Here is a 17,590-nt window from a genome sequence, read left to right on the forward strand (position 1 = left end):
GATGCTGCTATTGCATTCCATAGTCATTGTTAAATGTCCCAGGAAACCCTAGTTGTGCAATCTAATGCTCTGTATGTCAATTATAAAGATCACATTGACGGAGATGCCATAACTATCCAGGTGATACAATCATAGGCATAATGTTCAAGCTGAAAGACCCCAATAATGACATCTAATGCCATGCAATGTGAAGTAACGTGGGTCACCTGTCTTACACCAGGCCAGCACCAGGAAGGTAAGTTAACAGGTATGTTTATTTCTTGTTGTTACTTTGTAGAGTAAGCACTGGGACATCCACACTCATCCAGAGCAACAGCCAACTGTCATTCACAGAGCCCAGGCCCCTCCAATCTTCCACTAGCCTAGAAGGTTCCACATGACCTCACAGCCCAGGAGAGTAGGTGAAGATAACCCACATTCCACTCTGATGACACAAGCCACCCACAACCACCAGAAAACACTGAGACACATAATCAAGCTGACAAGCTATGATTATGATACGTCTCCCTCCTTAAACCTGCTAACAACAACGCTCGCTAGTGGAACCTTGCAACTTACACCAGTCCAGAGATAACAATTCTGCCACTGGAAATATGCGGTGGCTAACATTGTCTCAGAGATAAACTACCACCGAAACAAACATTCCACGCCACAAAAAAATCTCACAAAGATCTTAAAGGGAAATCACTAAATAAAGATAACCAAGACCACAGACCATCCCCAAAGCCTGAACGCCCACACCAGCCAGAAAACCTTCTGATGAACAGCAAACAATATAAATGGCAGAAACAATATCAAAATATCCTACCCCAGTGGAGACCCCACACACCACAAGCCCTGAACTAACCCACTCAACTCTCAAACCCTACACGGACATGTGGCCACCATGTCCATGCCCAACATACCCAATTCACCAATGGCTCACAAACTCTCACTGCCCCTTAACCACCTAATAGACAGCACTCAACTGCCCCTTAATCAACAAATTGACAGCACCTCGCTGCCCCTTAACCACAAAAATAAACAGAGCCCAATTGTCCCTTAATCTAAACAGCACCACGCTTCCCCTTAACCTAGACAACACCTCACTGCCCCTTTAATCTAGACAGTACCACACTGCCCCTTAATTTATACAGCACCTCACTGCCCCTTAATCTAGACAGCACCTCACTGCCCCTTAACCACATAAATTGACAGCACCTCACTGTCCCTTAACCACAAAAATAAACAGAGCCCAACAGCCCCTTTAATCCAGACAGCACCACACTGCCCCTTAACCAGACAGCACCTCACTGTCCCCTTAATCCAGACAGCACCTCACTGCCCCCTTAATCGAGACAGCACCTCGCTGCCCCTTAACCACATAAATTGACAGTACCTCACTGCCCCTTAACCACAAAAATAAACAGAGTCCAACTGCCCCTTTAATCCAGACAGCACCCCCACTGCCCCATTACCTAGACAGCTACACAGTGCCCCACCGCACCTAACTGTCAACTAAACATAGGCAGCACCTCACTGCCATAACCACCCCTCCAGAGCCCACCCGGCCACTCCAGAAATTACCAAGCGAAATATCCCCTACGAACAAACACAAAACACCACAAAACAAACAAATACAACAAATGCACATTGTATCCCAAGAAGTGCGCACGGGTAAAAACACCCACCAATGTCACCTGTGCCAAAATCCAACGTTGACCCCCGCACCCTCATGTCCACGAAGCAACATACCCAACAAGTCCCCCACAGAAGAGTCCACCCCCCCTGCAAAGGAAAACAAATGTCACTTAAATACACTACATTTCAAGAGCCCCGCACCCACGAGTCCTCACCACAACTCAGAGTCCTAAACAAAAACAGGCCACTACATGAAGACATCAATACACTGTGCATCATTACAGGCCTTAAACAACTAAACACAACCCAGGACCAACCCAATACACATGCTAACCCTGAAGGCCACAACATGAACACAAACAGCATAAAAAACATAACCTGTGTGCAGTCTAGTGCTCACAGCACCAACGCTGCATGTCCACATCCACAACAACGTTACGCTCAATGTTGCGTTCCATTATACGAGAATGGAACGTATGCTCTCTGCCTGCACACAACCTGCCAAAGCCAAGGCCCGGCAACCCACCATAGAAGTTTTCGCAAGGACGCAGAGGACCCCTACTGTGCTAACTCAGAGCAAAGAAGGGGCTGGCGCAGAAGACGCTCCGGAAGGAGACAAGCAGCAGATCCTGGAGGCGATAACAGAGATGAGCGCGAAATGGGGCCTAGCAATGGCAGACTTACGGGCTGCCCTGGAAACTAAGATCGATGCGGTGGGGACCGAACTAACCCTGCTGAGACAGGATGTCAGAGCGCTGGCAGACAGGACCAGTGGCTTGGAGAGTGCAGTACAAACCAATACGGAAGTTGGCAGTAGTAATGCCAAAGAAATCCACGTGCTGAAACAGCAGGTTGCCAATCTGGAAAATAGGGTTGAGGAAGCGGAAGGAAGGGCGAGGAGGAACAATATACGGGTCGTTGGCCTGCTGGAGGGAGAAGAAGGCCGGGACCCTACAAACTATATTGAAAATATGATTATTCAAGCAATAGGGGCCGAAAAATTGTCCCAGGGGTTCACGGTGGAACGCGCGCACCGCGCATTGATGCGGAAACCACGACCCGGGGCCCCACCAAGGCCTATTATCGCTAAGATCTTGAATTATAGAGACAGGGAAAAGATCCTGGAATTTTTTCGTAAGGGCGGTACGATTGAGAGGGCGTCTACAACTGTTACAGCATACCCGGACTACACGATGATGGTACAGAGGCAGAGGTATAATTATGTGGCTGTCAAAAGGAGGCTGCGGGATGCAGGCATCAAATACATGCTTCTGTACCTGGCTAAACTTAAAGTGCTGCATAAGAACAAGGCGTTCTTCTTCGAAACCCCTGAGGATGTCGTGGCATGGTTGGACTTGCTGGGGTGCCCCGAGAAAGAGGCTGACCGGGACAGGCAAGATGGCGATTCTTGAAGGACATGGCTATTCGAACAGGGGGGTATAGAGTGTATATAGTTTTGGGGAATGGGGAGTTTGGTGTGTTTTTGGTTGTGGGGAGTTGGGGTTTGGAGGTGAGCCGGCGGGAGGAAGTAGAGACCTCAGGGTCGGATAGTGCCTGTGGGAGGAGGGAAGGCGCCTGGAGATGCCATGGGGGACCTTAGAATAATGACATGGAATGTGAGGGGACTAAATAGTTACCTGAAAAGAAATAAGGTCATGCTCTACCTGCGCAGGCAAAAAATAGACATTGCACTGCTACAGGAGACCCACCTGACCCGGGAGAAAGCAGATATGGTGGCTAGGAAATGGAAGGGAGTGATGGTGAGTTCATCTTACTCTGCCTATGCTAGAGGTGTGCTTATTTGGGTGGCACCGCATGTCCCATTCCAACGGTTACAAGAGGTGGCGGAAAGTGATGGGAGGATGGTCATCCTGAGAGGGATGGTGGAGAATAGGGAAATAAGCATAGTGAATACATATGCCCCGAACCAGAATACGGCGGCATATATCCGGACGTTGTGTACCAACATAAGCAAATGCGTGGGGAGTGCAGTGATATGGGGGGGGGGACTTCAACTGCGTACTTGACCCGAGGGTGGATAGGTCGGATAGGAAGGTAGATAGACCTGCTCCTGCGGCCAAGGCATTGCAGATATTACTAAATGACTTTGAGCTTGTGGACGCATGGAGAGAGTGTCACCCTCTGGAGAGACAGTACTCCCATTATTCTGCCCCGCAACAATTGTACACGAGGCTGGATTATTTTTTTTATCACGCCCGAGGTATCTGCAGAGATGGTACAAATTGAATATAAGGCGAGAGTACTCTCGGACCACTCGCCCCTAATCCTCGCTTGGCGGTATCGCCCCTTGAGAGCGAGGATCCCGACATGGCGCCTGCGAGCGGAAGCATTGAAAGATCCCCTCTTCAGGGAGGGTATAAGGGAAGAGATCGTACATTTCTTTGAGGAAAATACGGGTAGTGTGGACTCAGCGGGAACGCTGTGGGAGGCCTTCAAAGTGGTGATCAGAGGGACAGCTATTGCAAAATCCAAAGGTTTACAGGGTGGCATTCTGGCTGATTTACAGGAGACGGAAGAGAGATTGGAAGAGGCTTTAAGAGGTGAAGATGACGCTAGACGGGGGCCAGAGTTGATTCTCATGCTGCAACAGAAATGTGCAGAACATTGGGACAGATTGTGTAATCTGAATTATAGAAAATACGTAGAGAGGCAACACGCGGGTGGAGATAAACCAGGTCGACTTCTAGCATGGTTGTATAAAAGCGAAAATCCCAAGGTCACGATCAGGACTATCACTAGAGAGGACGGCAGTGTAGCGGACACACAGGAGGGAGTCAACCAAGAGTTTGTAGACTATTATGGGGCATTGTATGCATACCACGGTGAACACTGCTGGGACACGATAACAGAAACATTGGAGGATATAGGGTTGCCTAAGTTAAGCGAAGAGGAGAGAGAGGAGCTGGACTCACCAATTACCCTAGAGGAGCTTGGGGAGGTGGTACGACAGTTACCCACTAGTAAGACGCCGGGGACAGATGGGTTACCGAGTGAGTTCTATAAGGCATATGCGGAAGAGCTCCTCCCCCCATTGCTGGACGTATTGAATGAGACATTTGAGACAGGGAACTTACCAGAGTCCATGAGAGAAGCGATTATATTACCGCTACTCAAACCTAATAAACCCCGGCACAACTGCAGTTCGTATCGGCCTTTGTCGATGCTTAACCAAGACAGCAAAATACTGACGGCTGTGTTGGCAAATAGACTGAGGAGAGTGATTGGCAGTCTCATACACCCTGATCAAACAGGATATGTCCCAGGCAGGAACATTTCGAACAACCACAGGCGACTCCAGCGAATTATTGAAAGTAGTAATGGACAGACTGAGGAAATGGTGATTGTGTCATTGGACGCAATTAAGGCCTTTGATTCGGTCAGGTGGCCATGGCTAATGGCGACCTTGGAAGGGTATGGAATGGGTCCAGGATACCTACGGTGGGCGCAGATATTGTACAGAGAACCGCTAGCTAGGGTCAAGACAGGATCGGTGATATCGGACAGGTGGCAGCTAGGCCGGGGCACCAGACAGGGGTGTCCATGGTCCCCAATGCTTTACATACTGGCCCTGGAACCTCTAGCGATATATCTTAGACAACAGTATGATATGATAGGCATCGAGGTGAAAGGGGAAAAGCATTTGATTTCTCTCTATGCGGATGACATGTTACTGTATCTAAGGTACCCGGAAGAGAATCTCCAATACATCCTGGAGGTAATGGATAGATATGCAGGTCTTTCTGGTATAGCAGTGAACCCCCAGAAGTCTAGCATGTTCCCGTTGGGCAGATATGCGGGTATACCCCGGGAAAAGTTGCCTGTGCTGCAGGTGCCATGGGCAGTGGATACGTTCCGATACTTGGGGATAGACATTTACCACACGGTAGAGGAAGAGCATAGACATAACACTGAGACAGTCCTGGCTAAAATCGGAAACTGCATGCGTTTTTGGGTGAAGTTACCCTTGGCTATGATGGGGAGGGGAGCGATGCTTAAGATGGTGGTTCTGCCTAGGCTCTTATATTATTTCGCGAATATCCCACATTTGATCCCGAATAAGTTTTTTGCCAAACTGAATAGTATGTGCAGAGATTTCTTATGGCATGGCACGCGAAATAGAGTGGCGTTATGAAAGTTACAGAACTTCCACGAAAAAGGGGGGATAAAATTGCCCAACTACGAGGTATTTTATGTGGCCAGTCAACTGCAGTATGTCGCTAAATGGCTTTCGGACGAGGAAACCTCCGAATTTAGATTGCTTGGGCAGGATTGTGCACCCTTCTACTTAAAGGAAATGATGTGGGTACCCAGGGCAGACCTGAGGGGGCGTCCCAAGATGATGTTGCTGGGTTGGAAAATGTGGCGCCGAGCGTGTAGGATGCTGGAAAACGCGGCTCCATGCTCTCCGCAGATACCATTGGTCACGCTGATGGGGGCAGATGCTCAGTTACGGAAAATAATCAGAAACCATTGGGAGCCGGTGGGGCTTGCAACCATGGGAGATATTTGGCAGGAGGGCTCAATAGTTGCTTTTGAGGAGTTGCGGGATATGTCTGGGTTACATCCAGGTCAGTACATTGCCTATTATAGAATAGTGAAAGAAGTGAAGACAATGTGGCCGGAAACTGTGCTAGAGGGCGAGCCAGATGTAGTAGTAGATATGATATACGACATAGCGGAGGGGGGGCATGAGATATCTAGATTATATGAGATGTTGATGCTCAGAGTGGGGAAAGAGGTCGTCCAACTGAGATTGGATTGGGAGACGGAAGTGGGGACCCTGATGGAAGACGAGGTGTGGGAACGGGTGCAAGGGTACCATAAGACAGTGTCTAGAAATGCCAGGTTGCAGCAGATACAACTATATGTCATGCACAGAGCTTATATGACGCCACGGAAAATATCAAGGTTTGCGGGTGCGGGCCGACAGGCATGCCCTAAATGTGACAAAGAGAATGCGGACATGGTACACATGTTCTGGTCATGTCCGGTCATTGCGCGCTTTTGGAGGGAGGTGGAATGTAAACTAGCCCAGAAGGATGTCACGATTGTTGTAGAGACGGTATGGGCCTGTCTGTTGGGAGTGTTTCCGAGATCTAAGAAGTTAAAACATGTGAGCAAGCTGAAAGATTTAGCATATGTGTTGGCAAAGAGAAGAATAGCCATGGCATGGAAGACATGTCACAGTCCACGGGTGGAGGTGTGGTGGAAGGACCTGCAGAAATGGGCCGAGGCAGAAACAATGGTTTGGCAGGATGCGAGCAGGGTCGGGGATCTAGAGGGGACAGAGTCCCTGATGGCCTGGAAATCACTAATAGCGGAACTGTTTGGGTCGATTCCGGACCCAAATGACTCCAGGGGGACGGATCACCTACCACAGGATGCAGATACGGAATGAGAAGCCGGTTGAGCTCAGATGGGGGGGTGGGGGGAGCAGTGCATTGATGTGGATTGTACAACGGTTTTTGATAACAAATGCTCTGTTTTGTTTGTACTGTTTTTGTTGGCTTTAATAAAAAATTAAAAAAAAATAAATAAAAATGCTCTCTGCCTGCACACGTCATCATTCTCTTAACTGGCAGCAAAGAGTAACCACCTCCGTCCGTCTACTCGACTGCCGCAATCAAACCCTCGATGTCTTGTAGCGGCGCAGACCTCCTGCAGACAACCGTCCTAATTGCTGAAAGAACAACCACAAATGGAATCCAGCAATGTTCCGCGGCACACCTTGACAGCAGCCACCTGTAGCCAACGGCAGCCACCTCAGCAAACCGTCAGGTCACAGAGCAGACTGTGCGACCTCAGCCCAGGTTTAGTGCAAGGTCCAGCAGCCACTCACCTGGGCACCTAGTCCTCTGATAGTCCGCCGGGCCTCCGTGTGGATCACACAACCAATGATCCTCCTTCTGGCCACCTCAGCAACGTGCGGATCACCCGACCTCGGGATCCCCCTCCCAGCCATCTGTTACGCTCACCTGGTCTCTGCGGGGGCGTTGGGGCATGGTTGGAGCCCTCCCTGGATTTGGCTTCCCTGGATCTTGCTTTACCCACAGCTGCGGCGATTTGGTCTGGTCAGGTTGCTGGCAATGCCCTTGGGGAAAGGCAAGAGACAGTGAGAATGCTGTGACTGAATTGCGATCCCCCTCGAAACCCTCGTGCCAGAATGAGATGTGCAAGCATTTTCTCATAGGCTCTCACCTGTTATTTTGCAAAGATGAGCTCTCTGTCCTGCTTCTCTTCAGCAGGGGCGCTATGGACAGACCCAGTTGCTTCACTGGTCCGTATGCGTGATGGCCCAGACCGGCTGTGACCAATCCTCGTGGGAGGTAAGTGTTGATCACAATGATTATTGTCTGTATGCTTCTGTAAAGTCTTTCCCAATGATTATTGTCCGTATTCTTAATAATGTCTTTCTTTCCCCCAATAGGTGTTAAAGGTGGCTCCGCTGAGTCGCGTTGCTGACAGTGTACCCACGCGGTGTCAAAGAGGGATGGAACAGACCCCACTAGAAGGTAAGTAGGGTTTCTAAATGAAACGCTAGGCTTAGGTGTTGCGCGGCCAGCGTGAAATGTGTATGCGGTTTCTAACGTTGTGCTGTCTTTATTTCTTGCAGGGATCGCCTGTCGCCGGAAGATGGAGAACGGCTATCGGAAGCTGTTCGCAGATGCAAGATGGAAGAACCGCGTGGATGCCTGACGAGAAGAAGACTTCTGCGTGAATGAAGACTCTGACAGGTGAGGAAGAGGCACCCAACAGAAGATGGATTCGAGAAGACAGGTAAGGTGCGCACCGAAGATACTAACGTGAAGCTCATAGTACTTTAATCCGTGGTATGGCTGGTTTCAGAAAAGGTGCGCGCTGCGGATGCCGGGTCGAGATGGCATGCGCTCTTGGCGATGGTGTAGTTGGATGCAGATAAGGTGCGCGATGAAGATGTACAGCTAGAATCAGGTAGGTGCGCGCCAAAGATCTGAAGCTGGAATCAGAAGATGCAGAGCTGGAGACAGGTAAGAGCTTCAGATGGCGGTAAGCGTTACGCTGCATTCAGCAGATTAACGCAAAGTCTCCACATGCGGGTGGGGAAAGCTTAAATAGTCTGGCCCTAGCCACTCCCCTTTAGCTCTGCCTTGTGGCTCCACCTCGCCACTCCCATAGATGGCTGCACTTGCCTTCCAATGCTTTTTAATGGCCACACCCGGCCTGGATAAACGTGCCTCGGACCCCAAGTGTGCAGAGCACACTTTCTTAATAGCCTGGTGCCAAAGGCGTCAGGACAGGGTCCATCTGGACCCTTTGGAAGGAGGAAATAAGGGCCCTTGGTTAGTGGCCATGACAGCACTCCCCCTAAAGGCCCCTCTCACGGATGTTCTTCCTCCTGGCCCTGGTTTGGTGGGATTGTCCCGATGGAATTGTTTGACTAGTCGTGGAGCATGGGCAAACTCGACGGGTTCCCAGGTGCGGTCTTGGGGACCATAACCTTGCCAATCGATCAAGTGGTATAGTTTTGATCGTACTACCTTGGAGTCCAAAATGTTCTTAACTTCATATTCTGGTTCCCCCTTTATGATCTCTGGCTCAGGTGGTGTTGAAATCCGAGTATCAGGTTACATTGGTTTTAGAAGGGAAACATGGAACACCAGATGAATCCGCATGTTGACTGGTAATTCCAATTTCATGGCAGCTGGATTAATGATGGCTTTGATGGGGTAGGGTCCAATATATCTTGGACGAAAGGCCCACGGTCCCTTCAATGGAGTGTTTTTGGGCGCTAACCAAACCTTATCCCGACAAGATACTGCAGGGCTTCCTTTCTGTGTCTGTCCGCAAACCTTTTTTGTTGTTCCTTGGCTCGGTTTAAATTCTCGGTAACTTCTTTAAGCGACTAGGTGATGATGTTATGTAAGGAAGTGATTGCAGGCATTTCTAATTCGTCTAGCTGATCAAAGGAAGATGTCCTAGGATGTCGACCATTCATTGTGTAGAATGTGTCTGTCCGGTGCTGGTATGAATAGAGTTATTGTAAGCGATTTCAGTTAGCCAGATGATGTTTTTCCAGGATCCTTCTGTCTGCTGCAACATACATCTCAGGTATTGCTCGAGGGTCTGGTTGGTCCTTTCCATTTGGTCATCGGTTTGGGGATGGTGACTTGTGGATAACCATAGGTCGATTTGGGCGATCTTACAACATCTCTTCCAGAAGGCTGAAACGAATTGCGTTCCTCGATCTGAAACCAATACATATGGAAAACCGTGCAATCTGACAATCTGTTCAAAGAATACCGTGGCCAGAGTAGCACCAGTGGGAAGCCCTTTTAGAGGAATAAAATGTGCCATTTTTTAAAATAGATCCACCACGACCAGGATTGTGTTAAACCCTTCAAACAGTGGTAGATCGGTAATGAAGTCCATAGATAGTGTATACCATGGTGCTGGAGGTACTGTTAATGGACGCAATAATCCTGCAGGATGTGACTTCTGGGATTTAAGTTGTGCGCAAACTCTGCAGGTTGTAATAAACTGGGTAACATCCTTTCTCCAGGTGGGCCACCAATAGTTCTTTTGGATCTTGGCCTGAGTCTTTGCTATTCCGGGATGTCCTTCCACTAAAGACTTGTGGTAGTTGGATATTATTTTGTTTTGCATTTCCTTGTCTTGGACATATAGTCTTCCTTGAAAATAAGGTAAGTTGTCTTTGAATACTGATCTCCTTTACTCAACCATTCCTGTGGGGCTGATTGATCCATTTGAGATTGTAGATCAGCCTTTAAGTATTCATAGCAGGTGGTTGTAGCAATCTGAGTCTGAATCCGCACTTCAGGAATAATGGCTCTGATGGAGAGAAGGTGTCTTTGTCCTCTCCCATGCGTGATAGGGCGTCAGCTTTACCGTTTCGTACACCTGGTGTCATGCCCCGTGCCGTCCTGCCTATGACTCATAGGAAGACTTGGAAGTTGCCATGGCGCCTTGCGCAACAACATCACAGAATAAACTACGTCTCCCAGCATTCCAGGAAAAAGAGAGGTCACGTAATTCGCCGGCAACGTCTGTGTTCCTCTGCATCGTTATATGCAGCTGTCGGACAACGCTCGGATGCTCCTTAACAAGTGCTTTTCAGGCCGTTAAGTCGCATTCCGGTTACTCTGTTATTCTGTTATCCGAATCCTGCTTACTGTTTTTTGACTACACTTTGCGGATTACCCTTTTCTGATTCCTGATGCTCGGTTCCCTCCCCTTCCACTGCTTACCTGGTTATCGGAACTTGGTGCCTCCAACGGATTGTGTTTTGTCTACTCCCCGATCGGATTGTTATTGCCTCCTTGAACTTGTTCTCCGCCAAACTCTATTGGGCTCTGTGGTATGCTGCAACTCATTCCACGCTAGGAATACAGCCTGTGGTGTTCGGAGACTATTGTTTTACTAAGTTGCACGCAAACTTTTGTCCTAAATTACCTTTTTCTTTTCTTGCTGGTATTCATTTTGGGAAACGCTGCACCGCTTTCATTTCCTTCTCCTAAGCAACGGTTCTTCCAAGTAACACTGGGACGCTCTGCTGACTAGTTACTTGGTCATCTTCTGAATTTCACATTACCGTGCTGTTGGACACTCTGCTGAGGATTCCTTCTCTTAAGGACACTCATTTGGAATTTCATTTGGGACGCTTTCCTGTTCACTTGGGATTTGAACACTGGCTAGTTAGTCGCGCCCTTGTGCTGCCTGGGTTAGCTAGTTGGAGACTTTTGGCCTTTCTGGGAACTGTGGAATACCCATTTGCTTCATCCTTCACTTCTGGAATTCAGTAGGTTCCCCCTCCCTTTCTCCATCACTGCAGGTTAGAGTGGGGTAACTGAGGGTGGTGCGGCTGGGAGACACTGGTTGAAACCTGTATTTACGGTATCTGTATTTTTGTGTTTCTTTCCTTAGCTCTGTGGCTGCTCCTGACTTTTCACCCAAAAGCTTGTCCTGTCAGGTGTTTTTAGTCCTGCAAGCTGTGATCTTAAGGGGAAGGTTTATTATGTCATTGGTCTACTGTCAAAACTCCTATCTTTGGATAAAGAAGTAGTTCAGTAGTGGATTCGCTACTAGATCATGACAGATAGCTATCGGACTGCAAACTGGAGTGGATTCCATGGCCAGGCTTATGCAAGCGTTCGCTGCATTACGCACCGATATGGCATCAGCACATGCAACACTCCATCAACGGATGATGTCTTATAGAGCTTTGTGCACCCTCTACCTCCTGATGAGGAGTTTAGAGATGTTGCCGCTGCCGCACCCCCTGCGGTTCAACCTTCTCCTTCCCCTGCGCCTGTGGTTCTACCTGGGCCTTTCCTGTTGGCTCCCGCGCAGCGTTTTCTGGGCGACCCCAAGTCTTACCGGACATTTATCAATCAATGTCGCCTGCATTTCTTGTGCTGCCCATTGGCCTTTCCTGACGCTACCACGAAGGCTGCTTTTGTTCTATCCCATTTGGGAGGGACAGCAGCAGCCTGGGCCAACCCTTTGCTGGAAGCCGATGACCCTGCATTATATGATTTTGAGGCCCTCCTACAGGCTATGAACTTAGTTTTCGATGCTAGTTATAAGGCCCAGGCTTCAGACTTCTTGGCTATCAGCCAAGGTAAACAAGGGCTCTTGCAGTATCTCGCACGGTTTAATCAGTTGGCCGCAGAAACAACCTGGTCCGAACAGATGAAAGCAGCCGTCTTTTACAAAGGACTGCCTGATGAACTAAAAGACGCTCTGTCCATTGTGCCCTCTATTCCATCAGCATTTCCGGAGTTGCTGGAATTAGTCCTGCAAATTGATGCTCGACTGCGACAACGTAAGGGTGAGCGCAGAATGCCCAAATTGCATTACTCTAGAATTGGCTCACCTTCTTCCACCTCGCCCGGAGATCCGGAAACCTATGCAAATCGGGGCTGTAAGAGGTCCGTTGACGAAGTTAGAGCGGGAAAGATGGTTGTTGAACAAGTTATGTTTCTATTTTGGACAGTCTGGGCATTTTACTTGGGAGTGCCCCAAGAGACCCCAGAAAATGGCGGGAAACGCCATGACTCGTCCTTGAACCGAGCCGGGAGGATGAGTCTGCCTTTGGGCGGTTCGGATGGGACCTCAATGCATATTTATCTATGTATGCATTTTACTGTGGCAGATGGGGTATCTTTTTCTTGTCCAGTTATGCTGGATTCTGGTGCAAGTGGCAACTATATGGATATCCACTTTGCTAGGGATCATGGATTGCCCATTTTCTCAAAGTCCACACCGGAGGAGGTAAGCGCTGTGGACGGATCCTGTTTGGTGTCTGGACAGGTGACCGAGAATACTGATTCTGTTCTTATGTCCACGGAGGAGGGAAATTCGGAATGGATTACTTTTGATCTGATCTCCACCCCTGATCTCCACCCCACAGTTTGGGGTGATTCTTGGGCTGTCATGGTTGCAATTACATAATCCTGCCATCGATTGGGTGAAGCAGACCGTCCACTTCTCTTCGGAATATTGCACCAGACACTGTCTGCATACTTGTTCTGAATCAAACTTTTCTCCATGTCTCGCCTTAGTGGTCAATGCTCCTTCGGTTAGTGCCACGCTTCAGGTTTCTACTTCTGCATTGCCTTCAGAATACGCTGACTATGCTGATGTGTTTGATAAAGGGTTGTCAGAAAAGCTCCCTCCTCATTGCAGTTATGATTGCCCTATTGACTTGGTGCCTGGAGCAATCGTTCCACATGGTCGTATTTACTCCCTGACCCAAAAAGAGTAGGAACATTTGCGTGAATACGCGGACAAGGCTCTACGTTTAGGTCACATTCGATCTTCCCGGTCTCCCGCAGCCTCTCCTATATTTTTCGTGCCTAAAAAAGGAGGGGGACCTACGCCCATGTGTGGATTATAGATCCCTTAATAAAGTCACAATTAAAAACCAGTACCCTTTGCCTTTTATTTCAGAATTGTTGGATAGGGTTTCTTCCTCCACTATCTTTACGAAACTTGATCTAAGAGGTGCATATAATCTGGTAAGGCATGGTGACGAATGGAAGACCACGTTTAAGACCAAGTTTGGCCTTTATGAATTTTGTATAATGCCTTTTGGGCTATGCAATGCCCCGGCTACCTTCCAACACTTTGTCAATGATATATTTCAGGATATGTTGGATTTATATGTCGTAATATATCTAGATGACATTCTGATATTTTCTGACACCCTTCCACATCATTCGCTACTAGATCACGACACCTGGTCTCTAAGCTATGATGAAATCATATTTGGCAAAGAAGAGGGCCCAGGGAAGCTGACGCGAAGATTGAGCCTTGGCAGTTTTCAAATATTGCAGATTCCTGTGGTCTGTAATAACTGTGACCGTGTGTCTTGCCCCTAAGAGATAGTGTCTCCAAATCTTTAGGGCCTCTTTAATTGCCAACAATTCCTTGTCAGTGATTGCATAGTTCTTTTCTGGTGCTGAGAATTTGCAGGACCAAAATGCTATGGGATGCAAATGCCCCATCTCTGGATCCCTTTGTGATAGTACCGCCCCCATGGATACACTGGAGGAATCTGTTTCCACCACATAAGGCAGGTCAGGTCGTGGATGTCTAAGAACAGGTGCTGAGGTGAAGGCTTGTTTCAATTCTTGGAAGGCGTTCTCTGCCTCAGAGGACCAGAAGAATTTTTTGTTCTTTTTAAGGAGGGAAGTGATTGGGTGGACCATCTGTGAAAAGTATGGGATAAATCATCTATAAAAATTAGCGAACCGGAGCACACTTTGCAATCCTTTGGTGTTGTTGGAGAAGGCCATTGAAGAATGGCATCCACCTTACACGTGTCCATATGAACTTCTCGTGGGGAAAGCATGAAGCCCAAAAATGTGACTTCTGTGACATGGAAGAAGCATTTTTCTTATTTGGCAAATAGCCGATGCTGACAAAGTTTTTACAGGACTGCCCTTACATGGCCAACATGCTCTTCCTTAGATTTTGAGTAAATTAGGATATCGTCGATGTAAACGAGGACGCAGGTGTCCAACAGTTTGTGAATCACATCGTTCATGAAGAACTGGAACACCGCTGGTGCATTGCATAACCCAAAGGGCATTACCTCATACTGAAAAAACCCATATTTAGTTCAGAAAGCTGTTTCCCACTCGTCACCCCTTTTAACCCTGGCGAGGTGATAGGCTCCTTGTAGATCCAGTTTGGTGTAGATTCAAGCATTCTTCACTTGATCGAGTAATTATAGAATGAGTGGCAGAGCGTATCTGTTTTTAGCAGTGATTTGGTTTAATGCTCTATAATCTATGCACGTTCTAAGGTCCCTCTCCTTCTTAGGTACGAAGAAGAGAGTCGAGGAGGCAGGGGACTTAGACGGGTGGATGAATCCGTTAGCTAGGTATTGATCTAGGTAAGTCCGTAGATGCTGGTTTTCCTGCTCTGTTAAAGCGTAGATTCGGCTGCAAGGAATCTGTGCTCCAGGAATCAGGTCGATCTGGCAGTCGTAAGGCCTGTGCGAAGGCAGGGTATTTGCCTGTTCTTTTTGGAACACGTCCTGGTAGTCCAGATACTCGGGAGGTAGGAGAGAGCCCCAGGATGGGTTTAATTTTGACTTTCTGACTCTTTACACTCTTGTGGTAGAAACTCTTGGCGTATTCTGGAGGAAAGGTCAGCACTCGGGTTCGCCAGTCAATCCTGGTGTTATGAGTTTCTAGCCATGGCATTCCTAAGATCATTTGGAACTGAGGTGCCCCAATAAGATCGAAGGAAATGTCTTCCCGATGACCGTCCTGACACATCAGCGTAAATGTATCGGTATGTTGCGTTAATGGGCCGGATGACAACTGACAGTCATCCACTGCAGTGACGTTTTCCGATTGTTGTTTCCGCTGGAGAGGAAGGCCAATTTGTGCGGCCAGATTCTGATCGATATAGTTTCCAACAGCTCTACTATCAATTTACGCTTCCAAGGCATGAACTCTTGATGGTTGCTGGTGGTGAACTACAAGTACTGGAATGACCAGGTGTGAGGTCTGGACAACTTTCTTCTTTTCGCTCGACAAGTGGACCCCTACGCTTGTCGGGCATTGGAGTTTTCCGGGGTCTGACCCTTTTCGTCCATGCTGTTATCCGTTACACCTACTATTCTCTTGGGAGGTTTTATTGGGCAATCCTGAAGAAAATGCCCATCTTGCCGCAATACAAACAAAGTTCTTGTTGCTCCTTCTTTCTCTCTCAGCTTTGTATATAGGGGCCCGTAATCCCCCGATCTGCATATAAACTGACCTCCCTTCAGATCTAGTGCTGTCTATTTTCCAGTCTTGTAGCCTATGGTCCAGTTGTACGGTCAGATTAATGTATTCCGCACAACACTCTGGAGGGTTGACCACTTGGGCTAGTACGTCCTTTAATTCCCCACGTAACCCTCGATAGAACAACGTGTTTCTCTTTTCTTTGGGCCAATTGGTTTGTGCAATTAGGCGATTAAAGGTGGAGATATATGTCAGCAGATCGTGGCTCCCCTGTCTAAGAGATAACAATTTGTTGTCTAGGGCTTGTCCTTGGGTGTGCCTAGCAAACAACTTTTCCAATTCCTGTTGAAATGCACTGAAATTGTGAAGTACTTGATCATCTTGGTTAACTAATGGTATGGACCAATCTGCTGCGCTGCCTCCCAGATATGAAAGTACAAAGGCAACTCTGACACTGTCATTAGGGAAGGCCTCAGGGCGGCACAGGAAATGGAGACGACACTGTTTCATGAATTTAGCATATTTGTTGGGATCTCTGGTAAAACGTTCGGGCGGGGCAAAAGCACAGCCCCTGGGAGGACCACTTGGACTGGTGGTGATGGCTGCGGCAAAGGGGTTGGTGCGACCTCGGGTAAAGGAACTTGCCCAGCATGAGTTTGAAGCATCTGTCTTGCCAGATCATCAGTTCATTACCGAGCGACAATAGGATCCCTTCTTAGGGCATTAGTCTCTTGTCTGGAGGCATGCACTTTGGCCCGCAGTTCCCCCAACAATTGGGCCAACTGGTCAGTCTCAGAGGTTTCCATAATGCCCAGGCAGAGATTCGGAGAGGCTTCACGTTCTGTTACGCTCACCTGGTCTCTGTGGGGACGTTGGGGCACTGTCACCCGCAGGCGTTCCGACTGGCGGTTTCTTCCGCGCTGGGCTTTGGGACATAGGTACGGGAGGTACTAGTCCCTCCTTTGTGTCCATTACTTTTTCCTCCTTGTAGCGCGGGGCCGCTGGGAGTATATCTACTCTCACGGCCCAGCGTTCCCTGAGTTGCAACTTTCCTTTGGAAGCTCTCGCTCTTCCGGGTTTCTTCGCTCCTGCCTCGCTCTGTCCAGGCTCCAGCCACTCGCGCCCTACTGCGAGTGTTCTTCTTACTTCCCTTCCCTCCAGTTTTCTCTGCTGCCGCCGTGCCTCGGCGGTTTCTGTTTTCTCTGTTCTGGCGGCCCCATCCCTGCGGATAGGCGCCGCCCCTTTTTCCCTGCGCTTTTCTTTTCTTTATTTATCTCTCTCCTCTCCTACGGTCCTACCCCCCTTGCAGGCCTTGGCTGGTGGTAGTTCCGGCTCCCACGACAGGATTCCTCTGTTCCACTGCTGTGTTACCTTCAGTTACTCATACGGATCCAGTTTACTGTTCTACTTTTCGGCTGGAACTACATCTTCCGGGCTACAGACCAGAGGAGTCCAAGGGTTTTTCCCCATTCAGGGTTTTTTCCCTTATTTCGGCTTGGTTCCGGAAGGGAGGTCCTCGGACAGCTGTTCTCTCCAGCGGTCACGGTGGCCTCCCTCCGTGACAAGCAAGCTCATCGGAAAAAGGAGAAGGATTATCTACTCCGACGGCGTCTGCAGGACCCCGACAGCGATTCCAGCGGTTCAGGTGAGGAGAGTTCGACAGAAGGGGGAGAAAAGGGAGACCAGACACTTAAACTGTCACAGTTTGC

The sequence above is a fragment of the Ambystoma mexicanum genome, chromosome 4p (assembly GCF_040938575.1).
Source record: "Ambystoma mexicanum isolate Mex_15411 chromosome 4p, UKY_AmexF1_1, whole genome shotgun sequence".
NCBI lineage: Eukaryota > Metazoa > Chordata > Amphibia > Caudata > Ambystomatidae > Ambystoma > Ambystoma mexicanum.